The 23,142-nt window shown below is 46.7% G+C and overlaps 1 protein-coding gene across 1 annotated transcript in view; it reads right to left on the bottom strand.

The window, feature by feature from the left end:
* Positions 1 to 22,789, bottom strand: part of bmpr1ba (bone morphogenetic protein receptor, type IBa) — a 117,509-nt gene extending 94,720 nt beyond the window's left edge. Inside the window, exon 1 of the mRNA XM_079815879.1 lies at positions 22,603 to 22,789. The gene's annotated coding sequence lies outside the window, so the exon portion shown is untranslated. The remainder of the gene's footprint in view (positions 1 to 22,602) is intronic.
* Between the last annotated feature and the right edge of the window lie 353 nt (positions 22,790 to 23,142).

The raw sequence follows: 23,142 nt of genomic DNA, 5'->3' as shown, positions 1-23,142 counted from the left end.
TTTCACTCACTCAAGACACAACCCACGTAAAGATGATAACGCCGCAAATAACTCTAATTTCAGGGTTCAAACAGAGATGGCGACAAAGAGGCTAAACTTACGGACTGCAGCTTTAATTAAAGCTATATAATTTTTTTTTTTTAAATGACAAGTACAAACTAAATTAATATGAAAACTGAAAATATAAAAATAAAAGCTAATTCAAAATTGTAATAAATAGTATAATAGTAATGAAAGAACACTGCTTATTGAACTTATCGATTTTTGGATTGGATTGTGAAAAGTGAGAGATGTCTAGCTGCAGTGCGGCCTTGAATACGTCACAGATGTCTACAGTCGAATCACAGGAAGAGCAAGTTAAGACATTATGGTTCATTTACAAGGTCAAAAAACATTAAAACAAAATATGTGCACCAAAGATTCATTCATGATAAGACCAGTCACATAATCAAAGTCACTTCTGAATTCAGTTTGACTTCAAGTGTTCTAGTTTTTGTCAAATTTGTGCGCTTGCACTGTAGATGGGGTGTATTGCTACTCACACATTCCATCTTTCTCTCTCATACACACACTCACATCTGCTGTTCGACTCTGGCTGGTCGTTGAGTCTTTCCTGCCTAGTCCCATGACGAAAGGTGGGGGGTGAGGTAAGAATTGGACGCTTTATGCCATATGGTCACACACTCTCCAACGTGAACTCCACATAACACACTGACACACAGCTGGACCTGATTAGTGCCTCTGTGTGTGTGTGTGTGTGTGTGTGTGTGTGTGTGTGTGTGTGTGTGTGTGTGTGTGTGTGTGTGTGTGTGTGTGTGTGTGTGTGTGTGTGTGTGTGTGTGTGTGTGTGTGTGTGTGTGTGTGTGTGTGTGTGTGTGTGTGTGTGTGTGTGTGTGTGTGTGTGTGTGTGTGTGTAAGCTCACATAGTTTCAGGTCTCTTTCTATTCATCCGTGACATTGGACCTACAGTCATATCAGTGAACTTGCTTTGATATCACATACAACGGCGATAAAACTGTTGTAAAATAAATTTCCGTAATTAAAATAAAGCTGAAATAAAATAAAATAAAACTGACAAAACATTTAACATAGAGAAATATATATATAACAAAAGCACAACATAATTACTAAAACATAAACAAAAAATATAATAGTATATAAATAATACTAAAACAACACTTTTATGAATGTGAATGCCCCTCTAAAAAAAACATGTCTGATCAGAATGTGATCATATTATAGGCCTAAGAGCAATTATCAGTGTATGTCATTATTAATACTCATCCATAGGGGCGCCAAAATGTATTACTGATACTATTTTATTAATATTAATTTGAAATATTACCAAATAAAGCGCAAAAAAACTTAACTAAGTCCGCCGCATCCTCCCGGTCCGCCTCATCAATCTCCCCCGCCGAGCTTGAAGTGCGTCAGAAATATAACGCGCGATCAGTTTAACGTTGGGAATTTGTTGTGTCGCGTCGCCTCTCGCCTCTCATTTTTTAAGGTGCTTGGCCGCTCGCTCCAGGTGTAGACACGGTGAAAGTTGCCTGATAATTTATGACGGATGGGCGAATTGTAGTGTCTTAAAAAACAGAAGCCCTCTGATGCAGGCAAGATAAGGGAAACACTGCAGAAATGCTCTTCTTATGTAGTATTTTTGTCTTGTTTCTAGTCTAAATATCTAAAAATTCTTAAACCAAGATGCATTTACTAGATAAGTAAAATAATATTTTTTCTTAAGTGAGTTTATGCTTAAAACATGCTAAATTATCTGCCAATGGGGTGAGAAAAATAATCTTGTTTCTGATTGAAATCTTGTTTCTGTCCCAAACAGAAATAAGATAATTTTTCTCACCCCATTTGGCAGATAATTGTGCTAGTTTTAAGCTAAAACTCACTTAATTTTGATTTTTTTTTTTCCAGAAAACAAGGAAAAATGATCTAATGTCATTTTACTAGTAAATACATCTTGATTTAAGAATGTTTTGATGTTTGGACTGGACACAAGAAAAAATTACTAAATAAGAAGAGCATTTTTTGCAGTTTAAAGACAGAGGTAAAGTGATGTAATGAATGAACAGTTTATTTAATTGCATAGTAGTAAAATACTAATGTTCGCTAATTAATTCCAGTTTTACCTTAAACCATATGCAAGCAGCTGTTCTGGGTTCTCCAGTGGCCACACACAGTGTATTTTGTCAAAAAAAATCATATCTGTTTTTTTTAAACGCATGTAATATCACTTTTTTAATAGCCTAATGTTTTCACTCTACAGTTGTGCAGTTTTAAGGGGACATATGGACATTTTAAAATGTATTTGCCGAAATTAGTAATGATATTTATATACAGGTTTATTTAAAATAGCTACATTTTATGTAAATTTCACATTAAATATCTAAATTTCTCCAAAGTTTAATTCATGGTGAAAATGTGAATGTGCATATTAGTGGAAGTTTGCTGCCATCTACTGGAAAACAAACACTTTTGCTAGTTCTCAATAGTTAAGAGCATGAATGCTGGATGCAATTACTTGTTATTTGTGTTTAGGCTGTAATGTGGCATAGGTACTATTTTTGTATAGTTTAACTATCATCAGCCTTTAAAAAAAATTAATAATAATATCATTAACATAATGACGGGGTAGAATGGACTGGACATCATATAAAACAACAACAATAAAAATTAAATTAATACCAGTGTTTCCGCAACTTAGACTGAAAACGTAGTGCTAAACCTTGATACAAGGGCCACCAAGTAAAATCTTGCCTAGGGCAGCAAATTGGTCAGGGCCGGCCCTGCCTCAAACCAATACACCTCCAGTGTTTCCCATTAATTACCTAGGCTGTGTCAAGCTGCCATAGAATAATCTGTGCCGCCACAGTTTCATAATGAACCGGAAATTTTTAAAAACTTCTGGACAGTGATATTAAAAGACCAAATTCTGTAAACATCATAATAAACCATCCTGTACAGCATAGCAGTTGAGCCCAGAATAGGTGCAAACGTGCATTTATTCTGCAAACAGTAAGGTGGAGATCTGTGTTGCATTTGTTGAAATTCATCGTTGAAGGTTTGATCATGGCAGATTTAGTCACACAAATAGTACAAGTGGCTTGTGAAGAAACAAAGACTGGCTGTATGACACTCATTGAAGCAGAATTTCGCTGTGGAGATCGCTAAACTCCAGTGCACATGTCTGCTTTCAGATCATCAGCGCTTCTTCTGCATTTAGAGGGAGCGCGTGCACAGAGTTGCCATATTGCACAAATTAAGTAAAACACCGGGAAGAAAGTATATTCTTTTAAGGGAAAAGCTCTATTTGGGGGGATTTAAGCTCTTCGCATCTGGCAACCACAACCATCTGACTGCTAATGGAGGCTTGTTACCAATGCAAGATAACACAAATCCCAAAGAAAAAACACGTTTTACGGATAAATAACGATCGGGCTAATATCGTGACGATTATTTGTAATCAATCGAGAGAAGCAGATATCGTTATCGCGATTAAAATACAATTAATCGTGCAGCCCTAATTAGGCTTGTCACTTTAAGAGCTGCACAGATCCAATATATTGTTACACACACTTTCTTTCTCAACTGTTTAGTCCACTTAAAGGTGCAGTGTGTAGTATTTATGAGGATCTATTAACAGAAATGCAATATAATATACATAACTGTTTTCAGTGGTGTATAAAGACCTTACATAATGAACCGTTATGTTTGTATTAGCTTAGAATGAGCCATTTCTATCTCCATACACCACAGGTCCCCTTACAGTGAAATCGCCATGTTTCTACAGTAGCCCTAAAAGGACAAACTTCTCTACACAGCGCTAGCTACTCTCTACTGTCTCAGACGATGACATCTTTGACCTGTGTCAGCCACCGTAGCGTCTCCGTGTGCTTCGAAAGGGAGAGGTGAGCAGTGGGCAGTTGCAATTCACAACATCACCACTAGATGTCGCTAAAATGTACACAGAACAACTTTAAGACATAACTGACTGTGTTTTCATGAATACTCACCAAACAAACAACAAATAAAAGCAGCTCTTTGCACTTTTTAAAGCTACATTCTATTCTGTGAGATCTCCTTCCTTATAATGGCCGTCGTCAATAGCAACACAAAATGCATAAATAATAATAATTTGGTGTAAATATAATCTCTAATATTATCTCTGTAAATATATGGTAAATGGTAAATGGACTGCATTTTTATATGTATCTTTATATGTATCTATATTTTTTTATATAGCGCTTTTAACAGACCTACGGCCATCCAAAACGCTTTACATTTTTGCCTCAAATTCACCCATTCACACACCGACGGCGGTGTCAGCCATGCAAGGCGCCATCCAGCTCGACGGGAGCAGCTGGGGTTTGGTGTCTTGCTCATGGACACCTCGACACTTGGTCAGGTGGAACCGGGGATCGACCACCAACCTTCCGGTTTGTAGACAACCTACATGAACCACTGCCGCTGAGAAATATATTCTCAAGCAATATTCTCATCAGTGTTCTATCAGACACATTTAAATCTAGCATATTTTGTGTACGAGCCCAAACAGTATCCTAGTGAAATAATGCATATCCATATTTTCATATGATTTGACAGTTTATTTTATTAAATATCAAAAATCCAAAAGGTGTGCATATAGGCCTACCTGACACCTAGATGAACACTTTACAGCTGGTTTTATGACTAAGTCATTTTCATTTAAATGCTATTGAAGTTAGAAACGTGTATACAAATCTTGTGTGTAACTTTAGAGACGGTCCCTAAATTTGCGAATCTCGAACGTCAAGCCAACTTTATGCCAGTCAAATCAGATGCGCTGTGGTTCTGCTGTGTTTGTTTGAAACTATTTTCGCTGCTGAAATAGAACAAAAACAGTCAATCGCTGTATGATGAATGAATCTCCTGCGGGAGTACCACCGAGTGCTTTCACTGCCTTCTAACATTTCTTCTCATTCAAAAAAACAGCGGTGCGCTGCGCCAGACTGACGCTGATTGGACAAGATTTACCGCCAGTTTTCAAAATCGTGATAATCACACACAGTTTTAATGATAATTAAATTTTAAACGATATTACTAACCGTCACTAAATTTTATCGTGGTTTATCGTGAAACCGGTAATCGTTTCATCCCTATGTGTGTATTTGGCCATTTAAGCTGCGGAAGACAACTGAATTCGGGATCACGCGCTGTCCGAAAGGCCACGTGAGTACTTCGCTTATTGCATTTAATAACATTAAGCATTTCACACGTATGTAACAGTCATGTGTCCAGTCTACTCTCTGCTGTCTGCGTCCACCTAAAACTTGGACTTTTTGTAATCTTTTGGAGTATTACAACCATGCAGTTATCGCAATATGTACATTTGCAAGATTTCAATAATTTCAATATATCATGCAGCCCTACTTTAAAATGTACAACATTTTCTTATGGGGGCCATGCCCCGGGACCCCCGTAGAATGAGAGAAATCCTTTGCAAAACACTGACCTCATATACTATATTCTAACATGTTTCTTTAACATGTTTTACAATTAAACAATCATGAAAGCAAACAAACAGCCACTTATATGCAACACAGTGAAATCAAGCTGTGTTAAACACTGATGCTTGAGTCAACGATTGTTTCTTGTGTTAATGGAAAAGATGGTTCATAAAAGTCAAAAATCAAGATGTCTAATGGACACAAACAGTCCAATTCCCCTATTATCCCTAGAGAAAGTTGCTCCTGTTGGGATTACTCTCTAAGTGCTGGAAGAGTAGAGGCTATCAAGATAGTGTGAGTTAACTCCTTATCAGAGCAGTTAAAAGTTTCTGTCGCTGTATCATATTCCCACCAGACGTGTCCCGGACACGATATATCATGACAAAATCACCAGTGCAAACCGATCCAGTTTGTTAAAGGGATATTTTACAGCACAAGTTGAGCTCAATCGACAGCATTTGTGGCATAATGTTGACGAAAATAAATTCCCAATTGTCCCTCCTTTTCTTAAGAAAATGAAGCAAAAATCTGGGTTACAGTGAGGCACAATGGAAGTGAATGGTGAACTAAAAATGGACCATTCTTGTTTTGTACGGACTATTGCGATAGAGACATCGAATCCAACGCTCTCCACTGACGTTGTATTGCGTGAAGCGCCTCCTTGTCATTTCTGACTTATAACAAAAAACAGAGCAATGTCTAAAAGCTGCCATGTGACAAAGTGTACAGCAAACAAGCTAAAGAAACCCAGAAGTTTTTATAAGCTGTCGACCCAGAAAAACGAGCGTTTAAGGAGACAAAAGTGGATACAGGCGTGAAGCATCAGCAGGAAGAATGGGTCAATTTTGGGATCCTGACACTCAATATGCCTATGTTTGTAGTAAACATTTTGTCAGTTTTAAGTCAAATATCCAAATGTCAATTTTATATATTATATTTCCTGTCACTGATTACGTTCCCCTCTAGTGGGCGTAGTTCTCAGAGTAATATAACGTGTTACGCTCGGTCTCAATTGACCTATCGGTAAGCCCCTCCCCTTGAACGCAGATGAGCCAATAGCAGTTGAGTATCAGTTGCGCTTGGACCGGAACTCGGACATCTTTAGGCTTCAGCGCCATAGAGAAACATTGGAAAATCCGAAGCTCTCATCGGTTTGATTGTGTTTATGCTACAAAAATGCTAAAACGTCGTGCCTGAGGTACTGTAACACTGATTCCAGGGATCCTGAGAGGATTTTCTGTTTGTCATTCTCTCGTTAAGTTACGATTAAAGTCCCTGCTAACATACAAACCGAAATTACTAACTGTTCTCACTTCATGTAACACTGTAGGTCAAAAACACGAAGGTCTACATTTCAGTGCCTCTCCGTATTAAACTGGTTATATGTTAATTAATTTAATTTTAGATATGTTTAAGGTCTACATTATCTGTCCTACTAAGGAGGACTCTATTTTGATGGGTATTATAGTCTACGGGTAACGAAAGGAAGAGCTCGCACGCAGTTTATCGGAGTTGTTTTGCAGATACAAAGTTTACCAGTTATTAACTGCACCCTCGAAAAGGCATACGGTCTGTGTATATGTTTGTTTACTGTTAGTTGTATGAGTGTTTTTGTGTAATTTGCTGTGTGTTAATGGTAATGCAACGGAGAGAGCTAGTTTGTGAATGAGACGTTAATGCGCACTTCTTATGCTTTGTTTGTTTGTTCAGCTCTTACGATGATTTTTTGGAGTGAATAAAGATGCAATAAACTTGATAAACCATCAGTTAAGTTTGGCCATCATTCGGACGGGATATACGCTACAGTCTGTGTCCAAAAACATCTTAGGATAAGGTTTTCACACTGACAGCTGTACATTGTAAGATATAGCAACTCTGTTTGTTTGTCCGAGTTAGCAACAGTAACTAAGGGGGCGGGGCTTACCGATAGGTCAATTGCCTGTATCCACTTTTGTGTCCTTTAACGTTCATTTTTTGGGTCGACAGCTTATAAAAACTTCTGGGTTTTTGGTTCTGTGTTCATTAGCTTGTTTGCTGTACACTTTGTCACATAGCAGCTTTTAGACATTGTTGTGTTTTTTGTTATAAGTCATAAATGAGAAGGAGGCCGCTTCACGCAACACAAAGTCAATGGAGACGGTTTGATTGTTTTCCCCCTGGGTGGGCGTGGTTTTCAGATTATGTGTTGCACTGTCTCTATGTTTATTATAAATGATTTATCCATGCATATCATTATTTTTGTAAGATCCATGTGGCCTCATAATCTGTCACTCATGAGATGGCATCAGCAGCAATAGCAAATGACAACGACCCACGATCCAATCGATTTCCAATGGACGAAATTAAGTCCCACCCTACATTTCTTCTTGTTTGAGAAGCCGTTTCACTACGTCTGTTTCAATAGTATAGCCACAAGTCACAAACTATATGCATGTTAAAGCTACACTATATAACTTTTCCGTCCACTAGAGGTCGCCTGTTCAAAACAAAGGCGTAGTTTGATGACGCCACGTTTGAGCGCAGAATCTTGGGACATGTGGTCTTCACCTCACAGCCGGTGGAAAACAGTCAGGACAGGACTCGGGCAGAAATCATGTTCATGGAGGCGATTATTAACATTACTGTAGTGAAGCAGAGCAGGAGCGAGTGTTGTGGAGCTGAGCAAGGCCGCAGGAGCGATTGAAGAGCGGAACTGTTATTATGGCATAGTCGCCGGCGGGACTTTTATTATGACACGGTTGCCGGCGCCACTTCCTCTTTTCCAGTCATGAGTATATGAGGTAACGCAACTCTGTTTATCATATTAGATATATCTGAGTGTGTTGAAAAGGAAGTTATGACGTTCGCTCGGCGGCTGCTATGACACTTGTTCACACTGCAGTGAGAGTAAAGTGTTTCACTGAATAAAACCGGAGACCGAGGGTGACGCAGATATGACGCAATCGACAGGCGACTTCCTCACACGCATAGCCCACACGTCCCGGTTCCTTGGTTAAAATAGCAATTTCTCACGATTTACAAATAGCTGGAAAAATTTGGGATATTCTAAGTACTCAACTGAACAAAATATATAACACTGGCCTAGTGGTTTCTGGATATTTTACTGCAAAAATCCTACATAGTTCACCTTTAACATGAAAAAAAAGAAGCCAATTAACCTTGGCAATATCTAATTTTACGCCATCATTGCCATGACTGCGCACACCATAAACCATAAAAACCACGAAATTTGTTTTTATTAAAATAATTGAAATTCCAAACACTTACTAACTTCCTTTTTTTTTAGTAAAGTTATGTCCAATTTTACAACTTTGTTGCAATGACAACGCAACAACTAAAACACCTATTAATGTGATGATTTGCACAGCTTTAAATTATAAAATAATAGACAAGTTAGAAGAACGTCCCACTGTTTGTCTGACCAATGCAAGACATTTATGGGAAACTTGTTTGAAAACAGCCATTATTTGTGATATACTGACACAGAAATGGCAAACTTTAGCAGTTTGCACGTGTAAAACGATACTCGGTTACTTAACGTAACCTCGGTTCTCTCTAGAAGAGGGAACGAGTATTGCGTAAGTTCCTTACGCTACGGGAAAGTATTCTTTCTTCGAGATTTCTGAAAAACCCAAAATTATCCTTAATTTTGTAACATTGTCAACGCAGTGCGGCAGCCTGGCAGACCATAGCAGGCTATTCCAGCGTGCTATTGGCTGCTCTGCTGGCAACTGCAGCAGCCTATCGGTGAGCCCGCGTGACGTGGCGACCAATGAGGGCGCTTCGCGCCCACCTGGCTTCATTTGCCTACAGGTGGGGCGTGGCCACGTGTATATAAGCAGGGCTCACGGGCTGCATATTCGGTTTTCTTAGTTCTGAAGCGTAAAAGCCAGCGGGGCGCACGGCAAGGAACGCAATACTCGTTCCCTCTTCTAGAGAGAACCGAGGTTACGTTAAGTAACCGAGTATCGTTCTCTTACGAGAGGTTCTCTCGTATTGCGTAAGTTCCTTACGCTACGGGAACATATTGTCAACGCCGTGCGCGCCTCGCATACAGCATATGTATCCCAGGGAACCGGGGACCATAACACTGCTCGGGCAGGGTGGCCAGTAAAGAAAAAACGGGCCACCACATATACAGACACTTCATTCGAACTGACGGGTGGTTTACGACGGGTGGTTACAACACCCTGTCCCATGAATGAGGGAACGGCACCTGCCGGTCTCCTTCAAATTCACCACACCTTGTCTCATGAATGAGGGAGCGGCAACGCCGGTCGCCTTCAAATTCACAATATCTTGTTATATGAGTGAGGTAACGGCACCGCCGGTCACCTTCAAACTCACAACAGCTCGTCTCGTAAATGAGGGAACGGCACCGCCGGTCTCCTTCATATTCACATGAGCCTAGTACCGAACTTACTACCAGTATGTGAGCTATGTCTGCGCAGAATCACTGGGCAGAACCAACGGCCCTATTGAACTGATAACACTTTCGCCTGTAAGGCAGGAACTTCCAGATTGTAAAATCTCACGAACGTAGACGGGGAGGCCCAGCCTGCCGCCATACAGATATCGTGGATGGAAATCCCTCTGGCCCAAGCCCACGAAGAGGCCATGCCTCTGGTGGAGTGTGCTCTGACACCTAGCGGGCACTGCAGGTGTTTGGAAGCGTATGCAGTTGCAATCGCGTCCACTATCCACCTGGACAGGGTCTGTTTCGAGGAGGCGAGACCTTTAGTGCGCCCACCAAACGAAACAAATAGCTGCTCAGAACGCCTGAAGGCGGCGGAGCGTGTGACATAAACCCTCAATGCCCTGACAGGGCAGAGGAAATTGCCACCGTCCCCCTCATCGGATGCTGGCAGAGCCGAGAGGGAGATAATCTGCGCCCTGAAGGGAGTGCCGATCGCTTTGGGGACATAACCATGCCTCGGTCTGAGAATGACCTTAGAGTCATTAGGACCGAACTCCATACACGCCGGGCTCACTGAGAGCGCGTGTAGATCCCCCACGCGTTTCACTGAAGCCAGAGCTATCAGAAACGTGGTTTTCAGCGAAAGGAACCTTGGTTCCACAGTCTCGAGCGGTTCAAAGGGATGAGCCTTCAGGGCCTCTAGGACCAAGGCCAGATCCCATATAGGAACCGACGGGGGCCGCGGGGGATTCATCCGTCTGGCTCCTCTGAGGAAACGGACGATGAGCTCGTTCCTTCCTAGCGTGCTACCTAGCGTCGTCTGAGCGAACGCTGCTATAGCCGCCACATACACTTTGAGCGTGGAAGGGGACCTGCCCAATTCCAAAAGCTCTTGGAGGAAGGAGAGCACCCGCTGGACCCCACATTGCTGTGGGTCCAATCCCTTGGAAACACACCATTCAGTGAACACCGACCACTTAGAACTATATAACCGCCTCGTCGAGGGGGCTCTAGAGTGTGAAATCGTGTTCATAACCCCTACGGGCAGGTCAACGGGTATCCGTTGGTCACCCATACATGCAGAGACCATCGCTCTGGATGGGGATGCCAAACTGAGCCTCCTGCTTGAGAGAGAAGGTCTGCTCTCAGCGGAACTGGCCAGGGGGGTGAGTGCGACGGCTTCACCAGCTCTGGGTACCAAATCTGGTTCTCCCAGCGCGGTGCTATAAGGAGCACCGGACGGCGCGTTTCCCTGATTTTCGCTATGACCTGGGGCAATAGGGAGATCGGCGGGAAAGCATACAGCGGGAGGCTGGGCCAAGTTTGGGACAGCGCATCCTCGCTTTTGGACAGAAACGTCGGGCAGCGGGCGTTCTCTTTTGTTGCAAAGAGGTCGAGCTCCGCTCTGCCGAACAGGCGCCATACCAGCTGGACTGTCTGGGGGGTGCAGGGACCATTCTCCTGGGAGAATGAGGCCCCTGGACAGCTTGTCCGGGCCCACATTGAGGTGGCCCGGCACGTGCGCAGCTCTCAACGAGCGCAGCGAGCTGTGTGCCCACACGAGCAGGCGTTCTGTCAGATTGCCCAGACCTCTGGACCTGACACCGCCCTGCCGGTTCACGTAGGACACCACTGTGGTGTTGTCCGACCGGACTAACACATGGTGTCCTCGTATAAGCGGGAGAAACTGCTTGAGCGCGTTCTCTACCGCTATCATCTCCAAACAGTTTATGTGTAGGAGTTTTTCCTCGCTCGACCAAAGGCCCGAGGCTGATCTGCCCTCGAAAACGGCGCCCCAACCCGTGGTGGAGGCGTCCGTCGAGATGACCTTGCGGTGTGAGATGGCTCCCATCGTCACTCCCCTCTGGTACCAGTCGGCTACTAACCAGGGCTCTAGGGCTGACACGCAGCCCTGAGTCACTCTGATCCTGAAGCCACCGGACGCCCAGGCCCTGTGAGGCACTCGGGCGTTTAACCAGCATTGCAGCGGGCGCATGCGCATTAAGCCCAGCTGGAGCACAGCTGCAGCTGAGGCCATACGTCCCAGCATCCTCTGAAACAGCTTGAGAGGTGCGATTTTGCCTGGCCGAAAATACGCAGCCATGCGCCGAACTTGGCGCGCGCGATGGGGTGACAGGCGGGCTGACATTGCCACAGTGTCCAGATTCAAACCCAGAAATGAGGTTGATTGCGTGGGCACTAATGAGCTCTTGGTCCAATTGACCGTGAGCCCTAGGCTGTCCAGATGGCTGAGCAGCATTGCCCTGTGGGCGAGGAGCTCGGCCTCCGACTGCGCCAGGATGAGCCAATCGTCCAGATAGTTCAATACTCGCATCCCTCGATTTCTCAGAGGAGCGAGGGCCGCGTCCATGCACTTCGTAAATGTACGGGGTGCTAGTGACAGGCCGAACGGAAGGACGGTGTATTGATAAGCCTGGCCGTCGAAGGCGAATCGTAAGAATGGCCTGTGACGTGGCGTTATCTTGATTTGAAAATATGCATCTTTCAAATCTAGGGAGATTAGCCAGTCTCTCGGGCGAATATGCGCGAGGATCTGCTTGGTCGTGAGCATCTTGAACGATCTTTTCATAAGAGCTTTGTTCAGACGCCTCAGATCCAGAATCGGTCTGAGCGACCCATCCCTTTTTGGCACGAGAAAATACCGGCTGTAAAAGCCTGACTCGCTCATAGAGTGGGGAACCGGTTCTATAGCCCCTTTGCACAGCAGCGTGGCTATTTCCGCTCGAAGTAGATGTGCTACTTCCTCGCTCACTCTCGTTTAAGGAGACAAAAGTGGATACAGGCGTGAAGCATCAGCAGGAAGAATGGGTCAATTTTGGGATCCTGACACTCAATATGCCTATGTTTGTAGTAAACATTTTGTCAGTTTTAAGTCAAATATCCAAATGTCAATTTTATATATTATATTTCCTGTCACTGATTACGTTCCCCTCTAGTGGGCGTAGTTCTCAGAGTAATATAACGTGTTACGCTCGGTCTCAATTGACCTATCGGTAAGCCCCTCCCCTTGAACGCAGATGAGCCAATAGCAGTTGAGTATCAGTTGCGCTTGGACCGGAACTCGGACATCTTTAGGCTTCAGCGCCATAGAGAAACATTGGAAAATCCGAAGCTCTCATCGGTTTGATTGTGTTTATGCTACAAAAATGCTAAAACGTCGTGCCTGAGGTACTGTAACACTGATTCCAGGGATCCTGAGAGGATTTTCTGTTTGTCATTCTCTCGTTAAGTTACGATTAAAGTCCCTGCTAACATACAAACCGAAATTACTAACTGTTCTCACTTCATGTAACACTGTAGGTCAAAAACACGAAGGTCTACATTTCAGTGCCTCTCCGTATTAAACTGGTTATATGTTAATTAATTTAATTTTAGATATGTTTAAGGTCTACATTATCTGTCCTACTAAGGAGGACTCTATTTTGATGGGTATTATAGTCTACGGGTAACGAAAGGAAGAGCTCGCACGCAGTTTATCGGAGTTGTTTTGCAGATACAAAGTTTACCAGTTATTAACTGCACCCTCGAAAAGGCATACGGTCTGTGTATATGTTTGTTTACTGTTAGTTGTATGAGTGTTTTTGTGTAATTTGCTGTGTGTTAATGGTAATGCAACGGAGAGAGCTAGTTTGTGAATGAGACGTTAATGCGCACTTCTTATGCTTTGTTTGTTTGTTCAGCTCTTACGATGATTTTTTGGAGTGAATAAAGATGCAATAAACTTGATAAACCATCAGTTAAGTTTGGCCATCATTCGGACGGGATATACGCTACAGTCTGTGTCCAAAAACATCTTAGGATAAGGTTTTCACACTGACAGCTGTACATTGTAAGATATAGCAACTCTGTTTGTTTGTCCGAGTTAGCAACAGTAACTAAGGGGGCGGGGCTTACCGATAGGTCAATTGCCTGTATCCACTTTTGTGTCCTTTAACGTTCATTTTTTGGGTCGACAGCTTATAAAAACTTCTGGGTTTTTGGTTCTGTGTTCATTAGCTTGTTTGCTGTACACTTTGTCACATAGCAGCTTTTAGACATTGTTGTGTTTTTTGTTATAAGTCATAAATGAGAAGGAGGCCGCTTCACGCAACACAAAGTCAATGGAGACGGTTTGATTGTTTTCCCCCTGGGTGGGCGTGGTTTTCAGATTATGTGTTGCACTGTCTCTATGTTTATTATAAATGATTTATCCATGCATATCATTATTTTTGTAAGATCCATGTGGCCTCATAATCTGTCACTCATGAGATGGCATCAGCAGCAATAGCAAATGACAACGACCCACGATCCAATCGATTTCCAATGGACGAAATTAAGTCCCACCCTACATTTCTTCTTGTTTGAGAAGCCGTTTCACTACGTCTGTTTCAATAGTATAGCCACAAGTCACAAACTATATGCATGTTAAAGCTACACTATATAACTTTTCCGTCCACTAGAGGTCGCCTGTTCAAAACAAAGGCGTAGTTTGATGACGCCACGTTTGAGCGCAGAATCTTGGGACATGTGGTCTTCACCTCACAGCCGGTGGAAAACAGTCAGGACAGGACTCGGGCAGAAATCATGTTCATGGAGGCGATTATTAACATTACTGTAGTGAAGCAGAGCAGGAGCGAGTGTTGTGGAGCTGAGCAAGGCCGCAGGAGCGATTGAAGAGCGGAACTGTTATTATGGCATAGTCGCCGGCGGGACTTTTATTATGACACGGTTGCCGGCGCCACTTCCTCTTTTCCAGTCATGAGTATATGAGGTAACGCAACTCTGTTTATCATATTAGATATATCTGAGTGTGTTGAAAAGGAAGTTATGACGTTCGCTCGGCGGCTGCTATGACACTTGTTCACACTGCAGTGAGAGTAAAGTGTTTCACTGAATAAAACCGGAGACCGAGGGTGACGCAGATATGACGCAATCGACAGGCGACTTCCTCACACGCATAGCCCACACGTCCCGGTTCCTTGGTTAAAATAGCAATTTCTCACGATTTACAAATAGCTGGAAAAATTTGGGATATTCTAAGTACTCAACTGAACAAAATATATAACACTGGCCTAGTGGTTTCTGGATATTTTACTGCAAAAATCCTACATAGTTCACCTTTAACATGAAAAAAAAGAAGCCAATTAACCTTGGCAATATCTAATTTTACGCCATCATTGCCATGACTGCGCACACCATAAACCATAAAAACCACGAAATTTGTTTTTATTAAAATAATTGAAATTCCAAACACTTACTAACTTCCTTTTTTTTTAGTAAAGTTATGTCCAATTTTACAACTTTGTTGCAATGACAACGCAACAACTAAAACACCTATTAATGTGATGATTTGCACAGCTTTAAATTATAAAATAATAGACAAGTTAGAAGAACGTCCCACTGTTTGTCTGACCAATGCAAGACATTTATGGGAAACTTGTTTGAAAACAGCCATTATTTGTGATATACTGACACAGAAATGGCAAACTTTAGCAGTTTGCACGTGTAAAACGATACTCGGTTACTTAACGTAACCTCGGTTCTCTCTAGAAGAGGGAACGAGTATTGCGTAAGTTCCTTACGCTACGGGAAAGTATTCTTTCTTCGAGATTTCTGAAAAACCCAAAATTATCCTTAATTTTGTAACATTGTCAACGCAGTGCGGCAGCCTGGCAGACCATAGCAGGCTATTCCAGCGTGCTATTGGCTGCTCTGCTGGCAACTGCAGCAGCCTATCGGTGAGCCCGCGTGACGTGGCGACCAATGAGGGCGCTTCGCGCCCACCTGGCTTCATTTGCCTACAGGTGGGGCGTGGCCACGTGTATATAAGCAGGGCTCACGGGCTGCATATTCGGTTTTCTTAGTTCTGAAGCGTAAAAGCCAGCGGGGCGCACGGCAAGGAACGCAATACTCGTTCCCTCTTCTAGAGAGAACCGAGGTTACGTTAAGTAACCGAGTATCGTTCTCTTACGAGAGGTTCTCTCGTATTGCGTAAGTTCCTTACGCTACGGGAACATATTGTCAACGCCGTGCGCGCCTCGCATACAGCATATGTATCCCAGGGAACCGGGGACCATAACACTGCTCGGGCAGGGTGGCCAGTAAAGAAAAAACGGGCCACCACATATACAGACACTTCATTCGAACTGACGGGTGGTTTACGACGGGTGGTTACAACACCCTGTCCCATGAATGAGGGAACGGCACCTGCCGGTCTCCTTCAAATTCACCACACCTTGTCTCATGAATGAGGGAGCGGCAACGCCGGTCGCCTTCAAATTCACAATATCTTGTTATATGAGTGAGGTAACGGCACCGCCGGTCACCTTCAAACTCACAACAGCTCGTCTCGTAAATGAGGGAACGGCACCGCCGGTCTCCTTCATATTCACATGAGCCTAGTACCGAACTTACTACCAGTATGTGAGCTATGTCTGCGCAGAATCACTGGGCAGAACCAACGGCCCTATTGAACTGATAACACTTTCGCCTGTAAGGCAGGAACTTCCAGATTGTAAAATCTCACGAACGTAGACGGGGAGGCCCAGCCTGCCGCCATACAGATATCGTGGATGGAAATCCCTCTGGCCCAAGCCCACGAAGAGGCCATGCCTCTGGTGGAGTGTGCTCTGACACCTAGCGGGCACTGCAGGTGTTTGGAAGCGTATGCAGTTGCAATCGCGTCCACTATCCACCTGGACAGGGTCTGTTTCGAGGAGGCGAGACCTTTAGTGCGCCCACCAAACGAAACAAATAGCTGCTCAGAACGCCTGAAGGCGGCGGAGCGTGTGACATAAACCCTCAATGCCCTGACAGGGCAGAGGAAATTGCCACCGTCCCCCTCATCGGATGCTGGCAGAGCCGAGAGGGAGATAATCTGCGCCCTGAAGGGAGTGCCGATCGCTTTGGGGACATAACCATGCCTCGGTCTGAGAATGACCTTAGAGTCATTAGGACCGAACTCCATACACGCCGGGCTCACTGAGAGCGCGTGTAGATCCCCCACGCGTTTCACTGAAGCCAGAGCTATCAGAAACGTGGTTTTCAGCGAAAGGAACCTTGGTTCCACAGTCTCGAGCGGTTCAAAGGGATGAGCCTTCAGGGCCTCTAGGACCAAGGCCAGATCCCATATAGGAACCGACGGGGGCCGCGGGGGATTCATCCGTCTGGCTCCTCTGAGGAAACGGACGATGAGCTCGTTCCTTCCTAGCGTGCTACCTAGCGTCGTCTGAGCGAACGCTGCTATAGCCGCCACATACACTTTGAGCGTGGAAGGGGACCTGCCCAATTCCAAAAGCTCTTGGAGGAAGGAGAGCACCCGCTGGACCCCACATTGCTGTGGGTCCAATCCCTTGGAAACACACCATTCAGTGAACACCGACCACTTAGAACTATATAACCGCCTCGTCGAGGGGGCTCTAGAGTGTGAAATCGTGTTCATAACCCCTACGGGCAGGTCAACGGGTATCCGTTGGTCACCCATACATGCAGAGACCATCGCTCTGGATGGGGATGCCAAACTGAGCCTCCTGCTTGAGAGAGAAGGTCTGCTCTCAGCGGAACTGGCCAGGGGGGTGAGTGCGACGGCTTCACCAGCTCTGGGTACCAAATCTGGTTCTCCCAGCGCGGTGCTATAAGGAGCACCGGACGGCGCGTTTCCCTGATTTTCGCTATGACCTGGGGCAATAGGGAGATCGGCGGGAAAGCATACAGCGGGAGGCTGGGCCAAGTTTGGGACAGCGCATCCTCGCTTTTGGACAGAAACGTCGGGCAGCGGGCGTTCTCTTTTGTTGCAAAGAGGTCGAGCTCCGCTCTGCCGAACAGGCGCCATACCAGCTGGACTGTCTGGGGGGTGCAGGGACCATTCTCCTGGGAGAATGAGGCCCCTGGACAGCTTGTCCGGGCCCACATTGAGGTGGCCCGGCACGTGCGCAGCTCTCAACGAGCGCAGCGAGCTGTGTGCCCACACGAGCAGGCGTTCTGTCAGATTGCCCAGACCTCTGGACCTGACACCGCCCTGCCGGTTCACGTAGGACACCACTGTGGTGTTGTCCGACCGGACTAACACATGGTGTCCTCGTATAAGCGGGAGAAACTGCTTGAGCGCGTTCTCTACCGCTATCATCTCCAAACAGTTTATGTGTAGGAGTTTTTCCTCGCTCGACCAAAGGCCCGAGGCTGATCTGCCCTCGAAAACGGCGCCCCAACCCGTGGTGGAGGCGTCCGTCGAGATGACCTTGCGGTGTGAGATGGCTCCCATCGTCACTCCCCTCTGGTACCAGTCGGCTACTAACCAGGGCTCTAGGGCTGACACGCAGCCCTGAGTCACTCTGATCCTGAAGCCACCGGACGCCCAGGCCCTGTGAGGCACTCGGGCGTTTAACCAGCATTGCAGCGGGCGCATGCGCATTAAGCCCAGCTGGAGCACAGCTGCAGCTGAGGCCATACGTCCCAGCATCCTCTGAAACAGCTTGAGAGGTGCGATTTTGCCTGGCCGAAAATACGCAGCCATGCGCCGAACTTGGCGCGCGCGATGGGGTGACAGGCGGGCTGACATTGCCACAGTGTCCAGATTCAAACCCAGAAATGAGGTTGATTGCGTGGGCACTAATGAGCTCTTGGTCCAATTGACCGTGAGCCCTAGGCTGTCCAGATGGCTGAGCAGCATTGCCCTGTGGGCGAGGAGCTCGGCCTCCGACTGCGCCAGGATGAGCCAATCGTCCAGATAGTTCAATACTCGCATCCCTCGATTTCTCAGAGGAGCGAGGGCCGCGTCCATGCACTTCGTAAATGTACGGGGTGCTAGTGACAGGCCGAACGGAAGGACGGTGTATTGATAAGCCTGGCCGTCGAAGGCGAATCGTAAGAATGGCCTGTGACGTGGCGTTATCTTGATTTGAAAATATGCATCTTTCAAATCTAGGGAGATTAGCCAGTCTCTCGGGCGAATATGCGCGAGGATCTGCTTGGTCGTGAGCATCTTGAACGATCTTTTCATAAGAGCTTTGTTCAGACGCCTCAGATCCAGAATCGGTCTGAGCGACCCATCCCTTTTTGGCACGAGAAAATACCGGCTGTAAAAGCCTGACTCGCTCATAGAGTGGGGAACCGGTTCTATAGCCCCTTTGCACAGCAGCGTGGCTATTTCCGCTCGAAGTAGATGTGCTACTTCCTCGCTCACTCTCGTCTCTGTACGCGCACAGAAGCGCGGAGGGCGGCGAGCGAACTGCAGAGTGTAGCCGTGCTTCACTGTTTTCAGCACCCATTCTGATACACCTGGAATGGCTTCCCACGCTCTCGCGTGCGCCACACGGGATAGAACGGCCTCCGGGCTCGAAACGCCGCGCTTCGCGGGTTTGACGGCCCGTATAGGAGGGGCGGGCGCAGTGCGCGCGCTCTCTGTGCTGTGGGCCAGCCGATCGCTCGCGATGGCTGGCCGCCCTACACACTGCATCTCTGCCGCTTCGAGCGGGGAGTGGCTTGTGTGCGGCCCTACACTCATCGCTCCGGCCACCCTGGGCGGAAAATAAATGGTGTGTGGCGTGGCGCGTGGCGCCTGAGGCATAATGTTCGCGAAAATGTGTGAGCGCGTTTGAGCGGGCACAACTCTTACGCGTGGAACATGACCGGTTAAGAGTGGCTGTGTGACAGCGCGTGTGGTGGTTAGTCGTGGACGCAAACAAGCGGACACGTGACCTAACTCTAGCACTCGAGCGGCCGGTGGCCGCTTTATGTGAGTGGGGGACACAGGGTTTATAGTGCTTGTGTGCAGGGGTGAACACAGAAAAGTGGGCACATTTACTGCATTTGAAACACATACGGCGCGAGCCGTGCGACCAGAAATAATGCAACTTTTGTGATTTCTCTGGTTCGCCGTAAAAACGGCGGTTGTTGACAGGCGAGAAGGCATTTTTGCCGGCTCGTTGGCTGCGTGAAATCCATCTGCAGCAGCCACAGTGGTGGGGGCTGACAGGAAAAAGAGTTTTGACGGTGGTCCGGCCGCGGCGGGACTTAACCGTCGTTTCTCGCCTCTTGCTAGGAGGACTTTGGAGGCTCGGGCTTCAGCGTGATCCTAGGCCGGGGGCCCCGAGGTGGAGGCGGCTTACCACGGCTGGAAGAGCGCGATCTGGGGCGGCCGCTCGGTCTTCTCTGAGACGAAGGGGGCCGCGCTGGGCGCTGCGCGGAGCTCGTTGCTGGCTGGTCACGAGGACGGCGAGCAGCGGAGCTATTGCTAGCGCCGGGGCGTCGAGGCAGGAAAAGGTTCATGGCCTGCGTCGTTTTCTGCACTTCGGAGAAACGGTCGACGATCCCCTTGACCGCTGGTCCGAAAAGCCCAGACGGAGAGAGCGGGGCGTTTAGGAAGGCCGCGCGCTCTGTTTCTCGCATGTCCGCGAGCGTGAGCCAGAGGTGGCGCTCAGCTACCGTGAGGGAGGCCATAGAGCGTCCGAGGGCCTGTGCTGCGGTCTTGGTGGCGCGAAGGGAGAGATCCGTCGCGCTTCGCAAATCCGTGATTAACTCAGCGTCACAGCATTTCTCGTCCATGTCGCGGAGGAGATTAGCTTGGAGGATTTGCAGCACGGCCATAGAGTGCAGAGCGGACGCAGCTTGACCGGAGGCAGCGAAAGCGCGGCCGATCAGCGATGACGTCACTCTGCAGGCCTTAGACGGGAGGGCAGCCTTTGAGCGCCAACCAGAAGGCGGGCAAAGGTGCGCTGCGACCGCCTCTTCCACCGGAGGGATAGCGTTGTAGCCTTTCTCGGCCGCGCCGTCAACTTGTGAGAGCGTCGAAGAAGCCTGAGACGAGACCCTCGCGGAGAATGGCGCATTCCAGGACTTTGCGAGCTCCTCGTGAAGCTCCGGCAAAAAGGGTGCAGTCCTGGAGGTGGGCGCACGGCGGCGACTGTTTAGGAAGCATCCGTCAAGTCGGTTCGGCGCTGCCACCTTGGGCGGGGCCCATTCGAGGCCTAGCTGCTCGACAGCCCGGGTGAGAAGGCGCAAGAGTTCGGCGTCCTCACCCGCTCGAGAGCGTCCGGAGCCCCGGACTGAAGAGGATGCGGAAGACCAGTCCTCGCTGTCGGAAGCCATGATGGAGCAGCTGTCGGCGCGTTCTGCGGCCGCATCCGCCTCATCCCCGGAGGCGGCAACAGAAATGGCGGCCTGGGGTGGGGGCGGGGAAGGCGAGAGTGAAGCGGGCGGGAAAGGTTCCGGCGAGCTTCTCTCTGCGAGCTCCGGAGTCCTCTGCGAGCTCCGGAGTCCGCTGCGAGCGGCGCTTCTTCTTGCGCGGCGTGGCAGGGACTGGAGGGATATCATCTTCGAACAGGACGAGTCGAGCCCGCAGGGTCGACATCGTCAGTTCTTCGCACTCTTGGCATCCGCCAGCGTGGAGTGCGGCGGCGGCGTGATCACGGCCCAGGCAGAGAGCGCAGATCACATGGCGGTCCCCGGAGCTGAGCTGCGCGTGACACGAGCCGCAGGTGGAACGAGACATTTGTATCAACGCTCGGCTCTTTTTGTGAAAAGTGTGACGCAGCGGCGACAACACTTTGAGCGTAAAAGGATATGGGGCTGCCGGATAGCAGAGCAGGCACGGAAGGCTGAAGGTGGCGCGATGCTGCCGGCTTCCTCAGGCGCTGTCCTCTGCTTGCTTGTCTGCGCGGTCACGGCGGCGGGTTCCAGATCCAGCGATGCGAAGGGCTTCGCTGAAGAAAAGAAAATCGAATATGCAGCCCGTGAGCCCTGCTTATATACACGTGGCCACGCCCCACCTGTAGGCAAATGAAGCCAGGTGGGCGCGAAGCGCCCTCATTGGTCGCCACGTCACGCGGGCTCACCGATAGGCTGCTGCAGTTGCCAGCAGAGCAGCCAATAGCACGCTGGAATAGCCTGCTATGGTCTGCCAGGCTGCCGCACTGCGTTGACAATGTTACAAAATTAAGGATAATTTTGGGTTTTTCAGAAATCTCGAAGAAAGAATACTTTCCCGTAGCGTAAGGAACTTACGCAATACGAGAGAACCTCTCGTAAGAGAACTATCATGAACTACAATGATGTATCAGATACCATGGTATTGTGATATACACCATGGTACTGAAATCTATTTACCATATTCATATCCCACGGTAGTGGTACTCTGCAAGATAATACAAATAATACCCATAACCATGGTATATGATTAAAACACAAAAAAACTGTAGTAAATTGGTTTTACTGCATTTCAACATTACATTGAATCAGGTTGTTAAAAAGGACAGTCACAGTTAAAAGTGCTGGTTCAAACATATGTTAGAATAGCCTATATATATATAGCCTATATATATATAACATACATATATAGCCTACTCTCTAAATAACAATTATTTATCATGGTTCCTTAAGTTTTCCTAAAATACCATAGCAACTGCACATAATGTAGATCATATTGCCCAAGTCAATTAGATATTTCCCAAGTATGTTCTCTTAGGAATTATACAGTACAACAGTAACTTATGTCGGCGGAAATCTACCATGGTAAATGTATGTAATAATGTAAAGTGTTACCCAAAAGCTAGTCTTATGAATAGTCATCAGGACTCAGCGGTGTAACAGCAAATATCATGTAAAATCAATCGCAGTTCTGTCAGATTCGTCACGAGACTGATCCGATCGCTTCCCCCGGTTCAAAAAAGACGTGATTGACGGGATTCTTACCCGTCCTGGAGAGAGAAGGTCCGTGAGTTCGTGTAAAAGCTCCACGGAGTCCGTGCGTGGGTCCGTGTGAAGTGAATGATGTGTCAGTTCAACACAAATGTCTTCAGCGTTCGTCAACATCAGCAGCTCGAGACGCGCGGGAACTCCACGACACCGACTACCGGCGGCGCGCGCTCACCACATCACTGACGCGGACACGCGCTGACAGACAAACTCACCTACTCGCCTGCCCTGTATTAAGTGAAAGCATTTTGTGAAACAACTATCTGATGGAGGGTATTTTGTTCACATGTTTATTTTATAAAATGAGCCTATAGCCTATTTATAATTACTATAATACATTATTGTAATTTATTAAATTGCCTATATTTTTGTTACCTTTTCCATTGTGATTTTGTTTGTTTGTTTTTATTAAATATAACCTTATATATTAAATATTTTTAGAAGACTGCTTTATTCCTTTATCTGAAATAGAAAGCTTTTGTAACATTGTATACCGTTCAAAAGTTTTGGGTCGGTAAGAATTAATTTTTTAGGGGA

Source organism: Gobio gobio (genome assembly GCF_949357685.1).
Source record: "Gobio gobio genome assembly, chromosome: 4".
Taxonomy (NCBI): Eukaryota; Metazoa; Chordata; class Actinopteri; order Cypriniformes; family Gobionidae; genus Gobio; species Gobio gobio.
This window is presented reverse-complemented; position numbering and strand designations above follow the sequence as displayed.